This window comes from Sphaeramia orbicularis, chromosome 4 (genome assembly GCF_902148855.1).
Source record: "Sphaeramia orbicularis chromosome 4, fSphaOr1.1, whole genome shotgun sequence".
Taxonomy (NCBI): domain Eukaryota; kingdom Metazoa; phylum Chordata; class Actinopteri; order Kurtiformes; family Apogonidae; genus Sphaeramia; species Sphaeramia orbicularis.
This window is the reverse complement of record NC_043960.1, coordinates 24,859,872-24,880,780: the sequence shown is the minus strand read 5'-3', so window position 1 is coordinate 24,880,780 and position 20,909 is coordinate 24,859,872. Positions and strand designations below refer to the sequence as shown.

General features: G+C 35.2%; 1 long non-coding RNA gene across 1 annotated transcript; it reads left to right on the top strand.

The window, feature by feature from the left end:
* The first annotated feature begins 3,809 nt into the window (after positions 1-3,809).
* On the top strand, positions 3,810-20,356 carry LOC115418591 (uncharacterized). Its single transcript, XR_003935335.1, has 3 exons — positions 3,810-3,945; positions 4,542-4,546; positions 20,345-20,356. It is a non-coding gene; the product is annotated as an uncharacterized LOC115418591 (long non-coding RNA).
* The last annotated feature ends 553 nt before the right edge of the window (positions 20,357-20,909 follow it).

The following is a 20,909-nucleotide window of genomic DNA, read 5'->3' as shown; positions in this document are numbered from 1 at the left end:
CTTGGAATTTAGAAAAGGAAATACAGAAACCATATTTGAACATCACGCCTCAGTAATAATTATTTCCAAAGCTATATGTTTGTATTTTTTTTGGTTTTAGTTATTCTTTATATTATGATTATGCAACTAACAGAAACATGTGAAAGTGAAAAAAAAAAAAAAGCATTCCACATGTAGAGTTGAATATTTCTAACATAATGCTGAGAATTGTTGGACTGGCAGAGTCTACAGTCACCAAAACCTCGATATGTATCATGATATAAATTAAATCACTATTTTTGTCAAGCCTAAATTTTCTGTTACTCATAATTTAGTTATGAAGACAGAAGGCTATTTTTGATTTAAATGTGATTTATTTTCTGTCAGAGGTTGAACATGACAGATGTGCTGAAGAACATTATACAGCTGTTTCAGATAATTAAAATAGGTACACATATTTAAAACTAAACTAAAAGTCTGACCAGCAGGCAAAAGCTTTCCAGTTTTAAAAGAAAACTCAAACAAAACAGACCATCTTCACCCAACAATGCCGGAGGTATATACGTTGGGGTGCATTCCATAACTACCATAACTGGTGTAAACCGAAAGGGAAACTTAAGATGCTTTGAACGTCTGACTCCCGACTTCTATGCCTCTGTTGTACGCCAGAACAAAAACTTGCTTCATTACGATTGGCTGTTATTACATCTGTCAAAACATGGACGAATGAATTCTATCGAAATTGTATCGAGCATGTCTCATATTTCTATCGAGGAAAAGTTATTTTCCGATATATAGTTATCGTTTTATCGCCCAGCCCTACCATGTTCAATATGCAATATAACCTCAACTGTGGATGTTGTATTTCTCTGAATCTGAGGGCACACTGGACACGAAATTGATTCACTAGTGACTCTACTATTACAAAGAGGTACAACAAGACACCATGTTAAGAAAATAGAAATATTACACGTTCTGCCTTTAAAGCCAAGAGGTAAAGTGGTAAATTGTGCCCCCTCTTTCATACTGAATCCCACTGAATAACACACCCACCTTCTGTTATTCTTACTTATCCATTTTCCACACATTTAGCATCAGTTCTTTTTGACTCTCCAACTTTTTTCCTGCCAAAACATTGTGGAAGCCGACCATCGAGTGGCTGTCCTTCGCTTAGAGGTTATTGATGGGCTGCTAATGAAAGGCCTATTAAAGACGAGTGTATTGATCCACTGAGGGCCTGATGACAGTATCACTGCAACAGGGACACAATTGAAAAAGACACGCTCTGCCAAGAGGCTGAGGAGCGACGATGGAATAATCATCATGCACTGCTCCCCGTTTAGTCTTACAATTTATTTTCTTACTTAATGTTTCTAAAGCATTTGTCTTTTTTCTTGTCCAGTCTAGAATTCAAATAGTAATGACTACAATCACATTTTAGGTCATGGCAGTGAGTCAATAACAAGCATATTATTTCTAATACACATTTATTTAACGTTTCGTAGTCCATGATTCATGCTGCATGTATTTCCATCTCATATTATTTTCCATTATAATCAGCACCATCTACATTGTTCACTCATTACTCATTTAACAGATAAAATACTGCTTATGTATGAACAAACCAAGACAAACAAATCTGCTGAATCCAAATATGCGCTTATCTGACAAGATTTATTCAGAGTTAATGAGTAAATTTTGCTCTTTGGGGATTTTATCCACTGTACATTAGTAAACTGCAATGTAGCCAGTTTGATGATTATAATGGTTAATTATTCAATTAAATGGAAAATGAATAATAAAGTAATTTTTAAAAACACCTTTGGTTTTTCAAATGAGATCAAGACTCTGGGCAATAAACATTTAATAAAATGTCAGAATACACATTTTAACGACTTCCTAAAAGACAAATTACTTCTTCAGGCAAGTCAGTAGGGAGGGAATAATGGGACTATATAATGAGATATTGTTTTAATAACTTGTATTACTTGTCAGTTGTTTGCTTTTGTTTATGCACAGACAACTGTCTTTGAGTGTTGGGAAACATATCATGCAGAATAAGAAGTCATTTTTTTCTGACCATAACCAAGTGCTGGTTTTGCCTTAACTTGTGCTGTGGCTCATGGGGCAGCTCGACCGGTTTCCATCGGACTTATAATGCTATGGGGGTACGGGGCGGTGCGGACCATGCCGCCTGCGAAAGTACTCATTTATCTTTTCCCTACCTCCTGAAGCTTTGCAAACTTTCATTCGAGGGGGCAGGACGTGGCGCTGCGACACTGCAAAACCTTATCAGTGGAATCACTGCGTTGTTACCAATGACTCGGTCAATGTGCAGGGGCGTGGTCTGCCTCTGCAAACTGATTAAGAATGTGATTAGTGGATCACTGCGCACAGTGTGTGTCAGCTATCCTTGAAAATAGATGAGAACCTGTTGAGTTAATTTACCTCCATCAAAGTAGGACCTGAGATGTGACTATTGCACACATGTACATTGCGATGACAATGCTCAAACGATATATAGAGGGTATGCACGTGACGTCGCCGCTAGCGGAAGTCACCGCGATGGTGTCCACTGAGTGGCAGAAAGAGGGAGATGAGTAGAGGCTTTGGCTTGAATACTGCGAAAACTTTTGAACAATCTAAAAAATGGGGAAGAGCTGTTGTGCCATTGATCGCACAAATAGGTTTAAAAAGCACTCGGAGCTATCGTTTTAGCGGCGACCTAAAGCCAAAGACAGAAGAAGCAGATGGATCGCTGCAATTCGTAGAAATAACTGGAATCCAGGCAACGAAACCTGGATTTGTGGTTGCCATTTCGTGTCAGGTAACATTAATTTATGCTGTGTTCTTGCGTAAAATCATACCTGAAATTACATATCGTTTTGGCTAACGTTGCTTCTTAGTAAAGTTCTTAATGTTAGCATCTGTCATTTAGTTCTATATTTCATAACTGAAACGTTTGTGTCTTCAGTTGTGTGATTCTGAACCTTGTGGTCTACATGATTTGTAAACTAGCTTAAACTGAGGCTAACCTAGTTTTCCAAATAAGGGGGTACTCTAGCACAAAGCTGTTGTATCTGTGTTGTATCAAGTATTTGATGTTAACTCTACTTAAATGTCCACAGTACCAGTAGATCATCCACTCATTTGGGTCAATACTAAGGGTTCAACTCTAGTAAATCAGTAGTGAACTGTGAGCACTACTGCTGGGCCTTTACCTTGGCAATCACCGCCAAGAAAATACGTCTGCACTGACAGAAAACCTCCAAAACAATAGTATGTTGAATTGAAAGCACTCACCAGCTGTAATCCTCTAATTAACGATGACGAGGATGTCAACAACTCTTTGTCTTTTGTATGCTTTCAGCCTTTGCATTGGGTATTTTCCTGGCGTTGAAATCAGGTTCATATAAATGTCAGGATACGTGATTTCTGTCCACATATCAATGTTCGTAGACCACTTGTTGTTTGGTAGCTTGTATGGATCCATGTCCAGTCCAATTGTCTTTAATTTCATATTATATTCCACATTTTTCACAGTCTCGGTGTAGTTACTGCTATGCTCCACCATGTTGAGCCGGTTTGTTTTTGCCACTCAGTCTGACTTAGAGGGGCGTGGCCCAGGGGGGAAGTGACGTATCTGTATTCCCTCTATAGTGCAGCTCTAGTGTTAACACTGCAGATGGTTGATTGATCAAAGAGTTGTCTCTGTGTCATTGCATCATCAGTAATAATAATGGATTAGATTTCTATAGCGCTTTTCTAGGCACCCAAAGCACTTTACATTATTGACCCATTATTCATGTGCCAATTCGCACTTACGGCAACACTGGAGGCAAGGAGGGTGAAGTGTCTTGCCCAGGGACACAACGGACTGACTAGGACAAAGCGGGATTCGAACAGCCAACCCTTCGGTTAGTGGACAACCTGCACAACCACCTGAGCCATGGTCATCCCCCCAATGTATGTCCCGGTGGGCTAGTCCATGATGAAATCCTGTAAAACTACACTGTGGTCGGTCAAGGAGGTTCAGACATTTCTGTCCTTGGTGGCCAATGAAAAGATTCAGCGTGAGCTTGACGGAGAAACACGCAACAACTGAGTTTATCAGCAACCCTCTGAGCAGATGTCACGGAAGTTACATGCAGCGTTGCTATGACAACCAGGTACTCTAAAGTTGGTCGTATCCTGTAATGGAAACACTCTCCAGGAATAGAACCTTGTACCTGAGTTGAGCCAGTTCCACATAGTGGAAATGCAGCATTACAGGGGTCAGGAATGAGGATGCAAAGTCTAGTCTAGATTTTGTAGGTGAGGCAGAAAAGGCGTAAAAAGAACAGATCTTAAACCCGTAAAAAACTAGAACTATTATTATAGCGACTTCCATATTATTTTTCTCGACATTTACCACCATTTACTGTCATATTATCTTCTGTATGTTGGCATTTTCAGTTAAAAGTAGGTCTTTTTCTATATTTAATCAACTGATTATGTAGTTGTACATAAAAAGCTAGGTGTAAATTCAAATGTTGTTATATTATAACAGAGGAAACATGAAGAAAAAGTGACTTTTTCAGCAAAATATACAGGGTGGGGAAGCAAAATTTACAATATTTTGAGGCAGGGATTGAAAGACAGTGTATGACCAATTAGTTTATTGAAAGTCATGAGAATTTATTTGCCACAAGAAAATTTACACAATAGAAAATGTTTTTATTCTATGTGTCCTCCTTCTTTCTCAATAACTGCCTTCACACGCTTCCTGAAACTTGCGCAAGTGTTCCTCAAATATTCAGGTGACAACTTCTCCCATTCTTCTTTAATAGTATCTTCTAGACTTTCTCGTAATAGTTTTGCTCATAGTCATTCTCTTCTTTACATTATAAACAGTCTTTATGGACACTCCAACTATTTTTGAAATCTCCTTTAGTGTGACGAGTGCATTCAGCAAATCACACACTCTTTGACGTTTGCTTTTCTGATTACTCATATGGGCAAAAGTTTCTGAAAAGGTATGGATAATAGTGTTAGGTATGATTATGACATTAATATATGTTTGGTTTCAAAACAATTGACGTAGTGCCAGCTGAGAAAAAACAACTCAATGTTCATTGTAAATTTTGCTTCCCCACCCTGTATTATTAAGTGAACATGAAAACAGATGTCTACAACCACATTCGTCAACCTGGGTTTTTACTGGTGAATCAGTGATGCAGAAGATGACAGTATTTCCATGTTCACTGCAGAGCTGTTAAACATCGAAATAATATACATCTGATGCCGCTTCAAGCCAAGAAACTACATCTTCCTTGAATTATTTAAATGTATCGATAGGATTAGTGGTTTAGAAGTTATTAAATGTTTTAGATCAGTAGATGTTTTCAATCGCCTGTGGCTGTTTAGGTCTTTGAGGTTCTTAATTGACTAATTGGATATGTATGTTCCCATAAGAGGCAAATCCTGGATGTACAGGACACTGAGAATAGGAAAATGCAATACTTAGTGTGAAAAGCACTAAAGTGTTACTTGGGTGACTGGACAAAAAAAGAAAGAAAAAAAAGGACTGGAGTCTAAATAAAAGTCTTAACTCATAGTTTCTTCTTTAATTATCACATCCTAAAGCCTGTTTATGTCTAGACAGGAGCCAAATTGTTTCTATTTTTTTTTTTTTTTTTAAGTGCATTATTAAGTATTTCTTTGAAAAGGTCGAAAACAATCAGTTCAGCCTCTTCAGACATCTTCCCATTTATTCCTGTAAAGTGTGAAAATATATGCCTATTAGTTCAGCAGGTACTGTATCCATGCAAAAGAACATCAGAGCCGTTTTAAATGGGAACAGGACCACAATGCTTGACTTTCTCTACTCTATTACCGCCGTGTGTACCATTGCCTATCTGACCACACCATGCAGCCACCCCAATTTTTGTACTAATTTGCATTTTCTTTATTCTCTTTTTTGCAGCATTTCAAAAGCTGACTTCAGATTCTCTTGGTAATTTTATGGAAGCGCAGCTCCTGTATCTTGTAGTGGCCGTGTTTGTGTCGAAATTGAGAATACATGATAGGGCCGCGTTGTCGGGCACCAAAGATACTTCTATCTCGTACACTTTCTCCAACAATGAAAAAGTTATAGAAACGGACTCATTAAACATCTGACAAAACATCACACTTTGTACCTTCAGTTCATAGTTTTACATAGTTTTCATAGAATCATTAATCTTATTAATACATGTAAAACTTTTATTGTCATGCCCATGTGGACGTTCAGAAGCTCTGATATGAACATGAAAACAGTCATCTTCTGCAGCATTAATTCAAAAGGAAAACCCATGCAGTTTGATAAATGACTGTGGTTGTAGACGCTTGTTTTTCTGTTTAGTTAATGATGTAATTTTTTCTGGAAAAGTCACTTTTTTTTAGTTTTCCTAGTTTTGATTTAATAATGTTTGAATTTACTCTGAGCTTGAGTGAACATGTACATGGTCAGTGAATTAAATACAAGAAAATACCTGATTTACACTGAGAAATGCAGAATGCAGAGGATAATACTATAACAAACTTTGACAGAGCACTTAAGAAAGATTAGATTTGAAGAAAACATTCTGAAGTCAACACAAAAGTAGTTCTGGGTCTTTATGTTTTAATATTTGTATTTTATTCACCAGAGTACCATTGAAATCAAGATGTCTTTTACTATATATATATATATATATACAGGGTGGGGAAGCAAAATTTACAATGAACATTTAGTTGTTTTTTCTCAGCAGGCACTACGTCAATTGTTTTGAAACCAAACATATATTGATGTCATAATCATACCTAACACTATTATCCATACCTTTTCAGAAACTTTTGCCCATATGAGTAATCAGGAAAGCAAACGTCAAAGAGTGTGTGATTTGCTGAATGCACTTGTCACACCAAAGGAGATTTCAAAAATAGTTGGAGTGTCCATAAAGACTGTTTAGAATGTAAAGAAGAGAATGACTATGAGCAAAACTATTACGAGAAAGTCTGGAAGTGGAGGAAGCAACAAAAAACGTACCAAAGCTTTTATTAAAGCTCTCAAATCCAAAATCCTTAAGGATCCAACCAAATCCATGAGAAAAATGGGAATTGAACTTGAAGTAGACAACAAGACCGTTAGAAATGCAGTAAAATATGATTTGAAGTTAAAATCTTACACAAGAACACCAAAACACTTGTTGACAACACCAACAAATCCAACTTTAGCAATTTTTGGGAATCATGTTTATGGCCGCCTTCTAGCCCAGATCTAAACCCTCTGGATTCTGCTATTTGGGGCGTTTTAGAACATGCTACCAATAGAACATCACACAGCAATGTCAACTTTCTTAAAGATACTATTAAAGAAGAATGGGAGAAGTTGTCACCCGAATATTTGAGGAACACTTGCGCAAGTTTCAGGAAGCGTGTGAAGGCAGTTATTGAGAAAGAAGGAGGACACATAGAATAAAAACATTTTCTATTATGGAAATTTTCTTGTGGCAAATAAATTCTCATGACTTTCAATAAAGTAATTGGTCATACACTGTCTTTCAATCCCTGCCTCAAAATATTGTAAATTTTGCTTCCCCACCCTGTGTGTGTATATATATATATGTGTATATATATATATATGTGTATATATACATATATATATATATATATATATATATATATATATATATATATATATATATATATATCAGGGTTCCTACAGGTTTCTACAAGTTAGATTTAAGACATTTTAAGACCTTTTTAAGGCTACTTAGAACAGAAATTAATGCCCATTTTACAGCTTATTTCATGGCCATACTGGCAAAAATTCGTGACTCCTAGAATTTAGGAAAATTAATTTATTTACTCCAACACCTTGATTCCCACCATTACAAGCCAATTATCACCAGGGCCTGCAAAGTTAGTCATAATTGGTTCCTAATTTCAATATAAATTGTCAGGTTGGAAGAAGTGGAACTGAGTCGACTAACATTACTTTCTTTGTAGTTTGAACATTTCCCTGACACGTTTAAACACAACACAGCCAGCAAGTTTTATATTAACATAACTTAAGACCTACCATATCAAATTTAATACCTTTACACATTTTTTTAAGGAATTAAATGCAGATTTGTAAATTCAGACTTGTAAGACTTTTTAAAACCCCGTGGGAACCCTCATGTAAATGGCTTTTACAGTGACTCATTGTTATTAATATACAATGATCAGATTTGTGGTCCTACAGCGCCTTCTTTGGTATGTGATTTTATTTTGAAGGTCTCAGGTTTTCTTCTTCATGTATTTTCCTGTTTTTCCCTCATGCTGTAAACCCGCAGATTCAAAGGTGCGGTAAAAATCTAATTGGTTATTTACACTGTTGATATGTTTGAGACCTGTTTGAGACCATTTTATATACCTTTTATTTACTTCGTTGGCCGTGTATCTCCGTGTTTGTCCTGTTTGGAACGCTTGCTGCTGTGATGTGTAGATGGCGCTAAAGAATATGCTACTGAGGAGGGCTTTGTCTAAGATGTTAAATAGCGCCCTTGGAGAGTGGAGCGAGGTACAGTGTTGACTGAATGTGTGTATTAAAGTGAAATATTAAGTGTGAATTGTTTGGTAAACTACATACTGTGTTTGTTTTCTCTGTGTTTGCTGTGTAGTTTTCACAGTGTTAGAATCCATGGTGTCTACATGACATCAAAAAGAAATTAAAACAACACCTGTTTGAAACTCCCTGCATCTGGAAGTTTAATCCAAGAGACCGCTACACCAGATATATATACATATATATGTCACAGTAGAGATTGAAATCCAGTAGGATTCCTAATCCTACAAGGACAGATAGGAATTTTAGTTTGTCCTAGGACAAACTGAAATCCTACAAGACATTAGGATCTGAAGATTGGAATTCCAATCTGTCCTAGGAGAATTTGCAATCCGACTAGGACAGATTGTAATTCTATTTGGAAGTGGGATCTGAAGATTGGATTTTCAGTCTGTCCTACGGCAAAAAATATAAGAATTCTGTCAGGACAATCTCGAATTCTATTAGGAGAATGTCAGCTTATATCAAAATGTATGGAAAATAGACTGAATAATTTCACAGCCAAAATTCCAGTCAGTTTCAGCATAGGTAAGCATACAATTTCGCCATCACTATTCCAGCTGAATTATTTTCATATCTTAGATACAGTATATGTCCCTTAGGTTAATACACATTGTAACCAGGGTGCCAGCCGTTTGGTCCAACCTTATTCAATGGCCGTATGTAAATGTCATTGGTATGTAAATGGACACATTTGCATAGGGCCATTATGAGTTAAATTCTCCTAGGACAGATTGGAATTCCAATCTTCAGATCCTAATTTCTTGTAGGATTTCAGTTTGTCCTAGGACAAACTAAAATTTCAATCTGTCCTAGTAGGATTTGTAATCCTACTAGGACAAATAGGAATTGTAGTTTGTCCTAGGACAAACTACAATTCCTATCTGTCCTAGTAGGATTAGGAATCCTACTGGATTTCAATCTCTACTGTGACATATATATATATATATATATATATATATAGATATAGATATAGATATATAGATATATAGATATATAGATATATATATATATATACTGTCTTTATATAGGATGTATAACTGTATCTGTATATACTGTAGTTACTATGGGAAACACGAGAGGATGGGATAGGGCTGGGTAAAAAAATAAATTTAATTGATTTTGTATCGATTTCTTTTTAATTTTGCATAATCGATTAATGGTGGATGAGATCGATTTTTCAGAACAGGACCATGAGTAAATGACCCGGAAACCACCGACGTGGAAGTGCTGCCAGCTCTGTCTCACGAGCCCCTTGCGGAGACGGTCGTGCTCGCGACAGTTCTGGCGAGGAGGAACATGGAGGAAGGGTGGGGAAAACCCCTCTGCAGGAGGTCCTGCCCACCTCAAACTGGAACCCGCGGTGTGGAGGAACTGGCCAGCGGAGACGGGTCGTGGAAGCCAGTCGTTCTAGAACTATTAACTTGGATCACCTGTGGCTGGGTGCCGAGTTAGAGGAATAGTGAAGTGGAAATCGCGAAGCCCCGCCCACCCTACCCCTCCAGTGAGTTTCTTGTACCAAGGGCCCAACATGATTCTGTTTTGGGGGGGGCAAACTGGTGTCAGTGCCCCAGGGTGATAGTAATGTGCCTTAAGGCTGGAAGCACCAGGTATAAAACAGAATAAAGATGAAGAAGTCTGTTCTGAGCCACTGGAGAAACATGAACATGTTTGTGTTCTGTTCATCCTTTTAGAGCAGATTCATCTATTTACTGCTGAAATGTCATATTTATTTTCCTTTCTAATATCAATATTGATTCTGTGTTGCATGGCTGCAGTAGTCAAATAATCAAGTTACAACTCAAAATTGTACTTTGGTATCACTAAATTAATCTGAATCAATCAGTTAATACTGAATCGAATCGCAATTAATCGATTCAGAACCTCATGAATTGAAATCGAATCGATTAAGGAAATTGGCCATGGTACCCAGCCTTAGTTATAGATAAGAAATATTCACATACTGCCTCATATAATTCATATTATGTGAATAGTAAGGTGATATTGTTTTTGGACAGAACACTTTGGCTACTCTGTAATAAATCACACAAAATTAGAGAGTAAAAAACATATATTTTTTTTTACTGAATTGGATTGTTCAAACCTGTATTTAGGAGAGCTCATACAGCAGTTGCAACCATAACTTTCTCTTCATGGTTCTTTGCAAAACATTTCCAGCTGTGTAAATTTATGTGGCGGTTGTAGCAGGATTTAGAAATTCCAAGACCCTGACCAGGCATATTGAAAAATCTTCCCCCAAGCCTTCTGCTGAATAACACCCCTGCAGCATAATGATGCCACAGTATCATGCTGGGAATGGTTAAATCTACAAATTCCTGTTCCTAACTGGTGTGGACACAAATTGAATTGTAACAGCTCAGGCCTTCACCCACTGTGCATTTCCACCGGTTCACTCAGAACCTTATAGAATGGGAAAAGATGATTTATGTAACAAATTGGACCTGTGGGTCTTGTCACAGCCTATACAGCTGTCTGAGATGTCCTGTCTGAGTAAGTTATCAGTCATGAAAGAGCGGCTCAGTTTCTGCACTTGCTCTTTGTGGAAACACCACTGTGAAATGGGTCAAATTGCTGTCTTAAGACACTGAAAAGGACTGATGTTTCTCCTTTCAGTCTCTCTCCAGTCAAAAACCATGGTACTCCAAACACAACAGTACAATGGAATGAATAACTATACCATGTGTAGTCGTCCTTAGCTGTACTGTAACAGTGAGAAAAGAGGCTGTTACAGGTAATTCTATCTGGACTTAATAAGTGCAAATTGTCTTCTGTTACGTTTATTGATGTGAATATTTCATATGACAAGCATAGACCTAGTGTGCTGTAAAAATAGGGTTGACTTAACAAAAAATGAAACATTTGTATACCTAAATGACAGAAAAAGTAAATTATCTGACCAAATTACCTGTTTGTTCACTGGAAAAAATCAAAATCTTACCAAGTGCATTTTTCTCATTTCTTGTCTCTCAGATTTTTTTTTTTTTTTTTTTTTGCTTGAATTCAGAAAAAGAAATCTTGAATAAAGCAAAAAATCTTAAATTAAGCAAAAAAAAAAAAAAAAAATCTGTCAATGGAACAAGTGAAAATGATGTTGGTAAGATTTCTTGAAATAACATTTTCAAGATCTGCTGTCAAAAATAAGTTCTTATATGTCACTGAAAAGTTACTCTCTAGGTGATAATGTCTTATTTTAAGATTTTTTTCTTAATTTAAGATTTTTTGCTTAACTCAAGCAAAAAATCTTAAATTAAGCAAAAAAAAAAAAAATCTGCCAATGGAACAAGTGAACATGATCTTGGTAAGATTTCTTGAAATAAGATTTTCAAGATCTACTGTCGAAAAGAAGTGCTTATATCTCACTGAAAAGTTTCTCTTTAGGTGATAATGTCTTATTTTAAGATTTTTTTTTTTTTTTGCTTAATTCAAGCAAAAAATCTTAAATTAAGCAAAAAAAAAAAAAATCTGCCAATGGAACAAGTGAAAATGATCTTGGTAAGATTTCTTGAAATAAGATTTTCAAGATCAACTGTCAAAAATAAGGGCTTATATCTCACTGAAAAGTTACTCTTTAGGTGATTATGTCTTATTTTAAGATTTTTTTTCTTAATTTAAGATTTTTTGCTTAATTCAAGCAAAAAAATTTTAAATTAAGCAAAAAAAAAAATCAGCCAATGGAACAAGTGAAAATGATCTTGGTTAGATGTCTTGAAATAAGATTTTCAAGATCTAGTGTCTAAAAATAAGTTCTTATATCTCACTGAAAAGTTTCTCTTTAGGTGATAATGTCTTATTTTAAGAATTTATTTGATCTTTTTTTGCCTAATTGAAGATTTTTTTTTTTTTGCTTAATTCAAACAAAAAATCTTAAATTAAGCAAAAAAAAAAATCTGCCAGTGGAACAAGTGAAAATGATTTTGGTAAGATTTCTTGAAATAAGATTTTCAAAATCTACTGTCAAAAATAAGTTCTTATATCTCACTGAAAAGTTACTCTTTAGGTGATAATGTCTTATTTTAAGATTTTTTTTTTTCTTAATGTAAGATTTTTTTGCTTAATTCAAGCAAAAAATCTTAAATTAAGAAAAAAAAAAAAAAAAAAATCTGCCAATGGAACAAGTGAAAATGATCTTGGTAAGATTTCTTGAAATAAGATTTTCAAGATCTACTGTCAAAAATAAGTTCTTTAAATCTCACTGAAAAGTTACTCTTCAGGTGATTCTGTCTTATTTTAAATGTGATGAGATATTTTGACCAGAAATGAGAAAAACACACTTGGTAAGATTTTGATTTTTGTAGTGTTTAGCCTTTACTGGGTTTCCCCCCCCCCCCAAGTCATTTTTATATCTAAAGTGAGTTAGAGCAGAGTGTTTGCTCATATCATGAACAAATAGGATCATGATATTGATTAGATCTGAAGAGGACAACACAACAGACTTATCAGTCCCTCCAGGATATTGTGATGGAACAGTTAAGCAACCGATCGCTCTGTGAATTCTGCGCAATCTGGCACATTTGTCCAATCGGTGTGACTTTTCTACCAGTTTCACCAATCAATTCAGCTTCCCCCCGATCATTGCCGATAGCGATATCAACAGCAAACACTTATAGTTGGATGTCTTTTGAAGTGTGAAGCCACAGGTAGCTACTAGACGCTAATGAAAATTTCAGTCCTTTTTGTTTTGGTTGGACTGTCTGATAAGTGGAGTGGTGGTGCTTTTATTGCACCATTAAAAACATAATAAGACTAAGGTATTAAGATGTCAATGTGAGGCTTTGATAAATGATGGAGCTTCTGTTTACTGGCTGAAGCATTTTTTTCCTCAGAGAAACCTTGACTGTGGTTGTGATTAATATGTTACTCTAGTAGGACTGTCAAATCAATTCAAATATGTTACACAAACTATTTTACCTTGTTACTAAGGTACCTTTTAACCTTAATCACCCATCTTCCCTAGTGCTATCCAGTCTCCAGCCTTTTCAATCAATCAATCAAATTTTATATACCCCCAAATCATAACAAAAGTTATCTCATGTCACTTTACATATCGAGCTGGTCAAAACCAGACTGTCTTTTGCCCAGATATGGTCACTGCTGGCTCCAAAACACCTAAATGACAACAGCCAAAAATGCAAATACATAACATTAATAGCACATGACAATGAGAGCAGTCCAAAAACCAATTAGTATGCAAATTATAAAAGTTGGAACTAACTGCATTATAGTGGAGCAATTCCATCAAGTGAAATAAAGTTCACTTTTATTGTTCCCATAAAGAAATTAATCTAGTGCACATGACCCACCGCAATACACACACGGAGCTGTGTCAACTCCACATCTAAGATTAAAACCTTTGACTGACATTGACAGGAGAATTAACCTAGCATACATGTTTTTGAGGAATCCAGTGGACCTGGGAAGAATGTGCAAACTTCTCTTGAAGTTGATTGAAACTCCACGCTGTCTTGTTGTGAGGCAACATGCCATCCAATTTTGTAAGAAAAGATGTAGTAAAAAAGGATGGATGGATGGATGGATGGATGGATGGATGGATGGATGGATGGATGAAGGGATGGATGAACGGACGAACGGAGGGAGGAATGGATGGACGGACGAAGGGAGGGATGGATGGATGAAGGAATGGATGGACGGATGAACGGGGGGAGGAATGGAGGGAGGGATGGATGGATGGATGAACGGAGGGAGGAATGGATGGACGGAGGGAGGGATGGATGGATGGATGGATAGATGGATGGATGGATGAACGGAGGGAGGGATGGATGGACGGAGAGAGGGATGTATGGATGAACGAATGGAGGGAGGGAGGAATGGATGGGTGGACGGACGGACGGATGGACGGACGAACAGAGGGATGGATGGACGGACAGAGGGAGGAATGGATGGACGGACAAAGGGATGGATGGATGAAGGGATGGATGGACGGATGGAGGGAGGGAGGGAGGGATGGATGGATGGATGAACGGAGGGAGGCAGGGACGGATGGATGGATGGATGGATGGACGGACGAACGGAGGGAGGAATGGATGGACGGACAAAGGGAGGGAGGGATGGATGGATGGACGAATGGAGGGAGGGAGAGAGGGATGGACGGATGAACAGAGGGAGGAATGGATGGATGGATGGACGGACAGATGGATGGACGGACGGATGGATGGACGGACGGAGAGAGGAATGAATGGACGAAGGGAGGGAGGGATGGATAGATGGATGAACGGAGGGAGGGACGGATGGATGGATGGATGGATGACGGACAAACGGAGGGAGGGAGGGAGGAATGGATGGATGGGTGGACAGACGGAGGGATGGATGGATGGACGGAGGGAGGAATGGCTGGACGGACGAAGGGAGGGATGGATGGATGGATGGACGGACATGCTCCAGTGTATCACATGTGTAACTAATGATAAATAGGACTGTTCTGTATAGTGGTGTAGTACTCGACTCCGGTCTCGAGACCATTTTCTTCTTTCTTGGTCTTGTCTCGGACTTCACCCTTCAAGGACTCACAGTAGATGGAGAACAACTCGTCATTTCACAGTGAGTCCTCAAGACCAACAGATTTCCATTCCTTTCAGTTTCAGCAGCTAGTCTAGTCCAGTATGTGCGTCCAAATTGCCTATTTTTTCCCCTAGGATGGTGAAGCCATGACCCGCCCTACTCTGCCTCTAATTGGATAGTACCCACTTGCCTTCACTGATCAGATTGGCTAACTTAAGGCACAAGGACTGATAAGCCAATCAGAGACAGAGTAGGGCGGGTCATGCCGAGAAAATATTTCTAAGTAGTGCTTTTTGTTTGTTTGTTTTTTAATTTTTTTTTTTTTGTTTTATTTATTTTATTCTTTTTATTTTTATTCTTTCCTTATCCTCTTTTTGCTTACTTTTTCATCATCGTCTATTTTTTGGCTAGAAATTTTAGCGGCCAGCCAAAGTAATTAGAACCCTTCCACACTTTGACGACTTCCAGGAGTAAAATTTGATGGCTTCTAATACCACACACCTCAGACCACAGGATAATCGGATAGAACAATCTTATAAAACATAAAATAATCTGGCGTTTTCCATCCTTGGTCGGGAAGGGGGAAAATCGGGACAAAAACAGCCTGATTATCTTTAAGTGTGTACCCTGCTTAACTTAACTTTGCTGCACCGTCCTCCTTACATAGAATTGTACCCAAATGAAAAGCCCAGTAAACCAGGGTACATAAATATCTACTTTCATTTCTGCCTTTCATTCATCACACACCTGTTAAAATACATGAGAACATGCAGAAACTCACTGGATAACATACTTCACTGCTCTCTGACATGGATGTAAAACAGTGTTATTCATATGAGGTGCACACCCTTAGGCACCTATTGAACTGACAGCCTTTACCATGTCTTTTATTACATAACAGTCCTTATAACCAGTTTGTTTCACTATCAAGTGTCAAACATTGAGGGTGGGGTCATGAGGTGACTGTCAGCTATGAGTCACTTTTCACACCTCCACAATGAATGTTATGTTAGAGTTAGATTGTTGTGATATGGCTTTATCGGGTTGGTTATTTCTCTACAACTCACCTTGAGCTACATAAAAAAAAGGATAAATGCTTTCAAAGAATAGCTTTCTTGAACAGAGTCTAGAACAGTCCAATCCGGCCCCTGGGATGAATTTACAAAGTGCAAAAATTCCACAGTTTTGAACTGAATTAAGCAAAAAAAAAAAAAAAAAAAATTGCTTGAATTAAGGAAAAAAATGTCATATTAAGCAAAAAAAATCTTAAATTTAGCAAAAAAAAATGTTGAATTAAGCAAAAAGAAATGTGGTTGAATTAAGGAAAAAATCTTGAATTAAGCAAGAAAAAAAATCTTCAAAAAAAAAAAATCTTGAATTAAGCAAAAACAATAAATAAATAAATCTGTCAGCTATGAGTCATTTTTCACACCTCCACAATGAATGTTATGTTAGAATTAGATTGTTGTGATATGGCTTTATCGGGTTGGTTATTTCTCTACAACTCACCTTGAGCTACATTAAAAAAAAGGATAAATGCTTTCAAAGAATAGCTTTCTTGAACAGAGTCTAGAACAGTCCAATCCGGCCCCTGGGATGAATTTACAAAGTGCAAAAATTCCACAGTTTTGAACTGAATTAAGCAAAAAAAAAAAAAAAAAAATAGCTTGAATTAAGGAAAAAATGTCATATTAAGCAAAAAAAAAATCTTAAATTTAGCAAAAAAAATCTTGAATTAAGCAAAAAGAAATTTGGTTGAATTAAGGGAAAAATCTTGAATTAAGCAAGAAAAAAAGAATCTTCAATTAAGAAAAAAAAAAATCTTGAATTAAGCAAAAAAAAAAAAAAATTCTTGAATTAAGTAAAAAAAAAAATCTTGAATTAAACAAAAAAAAAATCTCAAATTTAGCAAAAAATCTTGAATTAAGCAAAAAAAAAAAAAAAAAAAAATCTGTCAGCTATGAGTCACTTTTCACACCTCCACAATGAATGTTATGTTAGAATTAGATTGTTGTGATATGGCTTTATCGGGTTGGTTATTTCTCTACAACTCACCTTGAGCTACATTAAAAAAAGGATAAATGCTTTCAAAGAATAGCTTTCTTGAACAGAGTCTAGAACAGTCCAATCCGGCCCCTGGGATGAATTTACAAAGTGCAAAAATTCCACAGTTTTGAACTGAATTAAGCAAAAAAAAAAAAAAAAAAATTAGCTTGAATTAAGGAAAAAATGTCATATTAAGCAAAAAAAATCTTAAATTTAGCAAAAAAAATCTTGAATTAAGCAAAAGAAATTTGGTTGAATTAAGGGAAAAATCTTGAATTAAGCAAGAAAAAAAGAATCTTCAATTAAGAAAAAAAAAATTCTGAATTAAGCAAAAAAAAAAAAAATTCTTGAATTAAGTAAAAAAAAAAATCTTGAATTAAACAAAAAAAAAATCTCAAATTTAGCAAAAAATCTTGAATTAAGCAAAAAAAAAAAAAAAAATCTGTCAGCTATGAGTCACTTTTCACACCTCCACAATGAATGTTATGTTAGAATTAGATTGTTGTGATATGGCTTTATCGGGTTGGTTATTTCTCTACAACTAACCTTGAGCTACATTAAAAAAAAGGATAAATGCTTTCAAAGAATAGCTTTCTTGAACAGAGTCTAGAACAGTCCAATCCGGCCCCTGGGATGAATTTACAAAGTACAAAAGTTCCACAGTTTTGAACTGAATTAAGCAAAAAAAAAAAAAAAAAATTGCTTGAATTAAGGAAAAAATGTCATATTAAGCAAAAAAAATCTTAAATTTAGCAAAAAAAAATGTTGAATTAAGCAAAAAGAAATTTGGTTGAATTAAGGAAAAAATCTTGAATTAAGCAAGAAAAAAAATCTTCAAGAAAAAAAAAATCTTGAATTAAGCAAAAACAATAAATAAATAAATCTGTCAGCTATGAGTCATTTTTCACACCTCCACAATGAATGTTATGTTAGAATTAGATTGTTGTGATATGGCTTTATCGGGTTGGTTATTTCTCTACAACTCACCTTGAGCTACATTAAAAAAAGGATAAATGCTTTCAAAGAATAGCTTTCTTGAACAGAGTCTAGAACAGTCCAATCCGGCCCCTGGGATGAATTTACAAAGTGCAAAAATTCCACAGTTTTGAACTGAATTAAGCAAAAAAAAAAAAAAAAAAATTGCTTGAATTAAGGAAAAAATGTCATATTCAGCAAAAAAAATAATAATAATAATTAAATTTAGCAAAAAAATCTTGAATTAAGCAAAAAGACATTTGGTTGAATTAAGGAAAAAATCTTGAATTAACCAAGAAAAAAAGGATCTTCAATTAAGAAAAAAAAAAAATCTTGAATTAAGCAAAAAAAAATAAATCTTGAATTAAACAAAAAAAAATCTCAAATTTAGCAAAAAATCTTGAATTAAGCAAAAAAAAAAAAATCTGTCAGCTATGAGTCATTTTTCACACCTCCACAATGAATGTTATGTTAGAATTAGATTGTTGTGATATGGCTTTATCGGGTTGGTTATTTCTCTACAACTCACCTTGAGCTACATTAAAAAAAAGGATAAATGCTTTCAAAGAATAGCTTTCTTGAACAGAGTCTAGAACAGTCCAATCCGGCCCCTGGGATGAATTTACAAAGTGCAAAAATTCCACAGTTTTGAACTGAATCAAGCAAAAAAAAAAAAAAAAAATAGCTTGAATTAAGGAAAAAATGTCATATTAAGCAAAAAAAAAATCTTAAATTTAGCAAAAAAAATCTTGAATTAAGCAAAAAGAAATTTGGTTGAATTAAGGGAAAAATCTTGAATTAAGCAAGAAAAAAAGAATCTTCAATTAAGAAAAAAAATTTTTTTGAATTAAGCAAAAAAAAAAAATAAATCTTGAATTAAGTAAAAAAAAAATCTTGAATTAAACAAAAAAAAAATCTCAAATTTAGCAAAAAATCTTGAATTAAGCAAAAAAAAAAAAAAAAAATCTGTCAGCTATGAGTCACTTTTCACACCTCCACAATGAATGTTATGTTAGAATTAGATTGTTGTGATATGGCTTTATCGGGTTGGTTATTTCTCTACAACTCACCTTGAGCTACATTAAAAAAAAGGATAAATGCTTTCAAAGAATAGCTTTCTTGAACAGAGTCTAGAACAGCACCAAAGGTTCCAATCCGGCCCCTGGGAGGAAATTACAAAGTGCAAAAATTCCACAGTTTTGAACTGAATTAAGCAAAAATAAATAAATTTAGCTTGAATTAAGGAAAAAATGTCAGATTAAGCAAAAAAAAAAGAAAAAATCCTAAATTTAGCAAAAAATCTTGAATTAAGCAAAAAAAAAAAAAAAATTGCTTGAATTAAGGAAAAAAAATTGTGAATTAAGTAAAAAAAAAAAAAAAATCTTCAAATAAGTAAAAAAAAAATCTTGAATTAAACAAAAAAAAAAGTCAAATTTAGCAAAAAATCTTGAATTAAGCAAAAAAAAAAAAAATCATCAATTAAGTACAAAAATCTGGAAGGCAAAAAAAAAAAAAAATCTTCAATTAAGAAAAAAAACAATCTTCAATTAAGTAAAAAAAAAAAATCTTGAATTAAACCAAAAAAATCAAATTTAGCAAAAAAAAAATCTTGAATTAAGCCCCCCCCCCCCCCCCCCCAAAAAAAGTTAAATTTGGCAAAAAAAAATTTGAATTAAGCAAAAAATCTTGAGTTAACAACTTCACATTTTTGTCTTTGTTTTAGTGCAAAAAATAACATTAAATTATGAAAATATTTACATTTACAAACTGTCCTGTAACAATAAAATGTGAATAACCTGAACAAATATGAACAACCTGAAATGTCTAAAGAAAATTCTGCCCAATTTGAACTCTTTTCTGCCTTTTCCTCAGTGTTTAGTGTCTTTGCAGATCTGATCCATAATGCACATATGGAAATAAGTGGAGGCTGAATATCGTTATAATTGCACTTATTTTTCTTAAGAAATTTCAGTTTTTTTCAGGTTATTCACATCTTTTTTGTTTGGATACTTTATAAAAGTAAGTATTTTCATAATTTATTAAATTTTTTTTGCACTAATACACAGACAAAATTGTGGAGTTGTCATTATTTATAGGTTATTCTGTTATTATTTTAGTGGTTCGGCCCACTGCAGATCAAATTGGGCTTATTGTGGCCCCTGAACTAAAATGAGTTTGACACCCCTGGTCTAGAAGAACATATCTACGTTAGTGAAAAACACCAGCCTTGTCACACTGATATCAGCCTTTTACTGTATATGAAGCCATCAGCTCTTTCAGGCAGAAACTGGAGGCAGTGTGTTTAAACAGTGGAGTGTAGTAAAAAATAATGCAGTTCTTTATGAGTAGGAGTAAAATTTTAGCCCACCACAAACACTTGCCAGATGAAAATGTGGGCGTCCAAAACCTGATGGAATGAAGTCTGCCTCTGATCAAAACATGATACTGATATAATTTAACAGCAACGTATCTTCAAACATCTCCATCTCCATCAGTGGGTTTTAGTGAGTCATGATACTTTTCAACCATCTGTGAGATAAAGTATGTTTCTGTGAGACAATACCAGGGCTTTGTAATTAAAAATGTCCGAAAAGATGGGATTAAATAATGAACACACCAAAGAATTTAGAGCAGGGGTGTCAAACTCATTTTAGTTCAGGGGCCATATTCAGCTAAATTTGATCTGCAGTGGGCCGAACCAGTAAAAAAATAACATAATAACCTATAAATAATGACAAATCCAAATTTTTTGTCTTTGTTT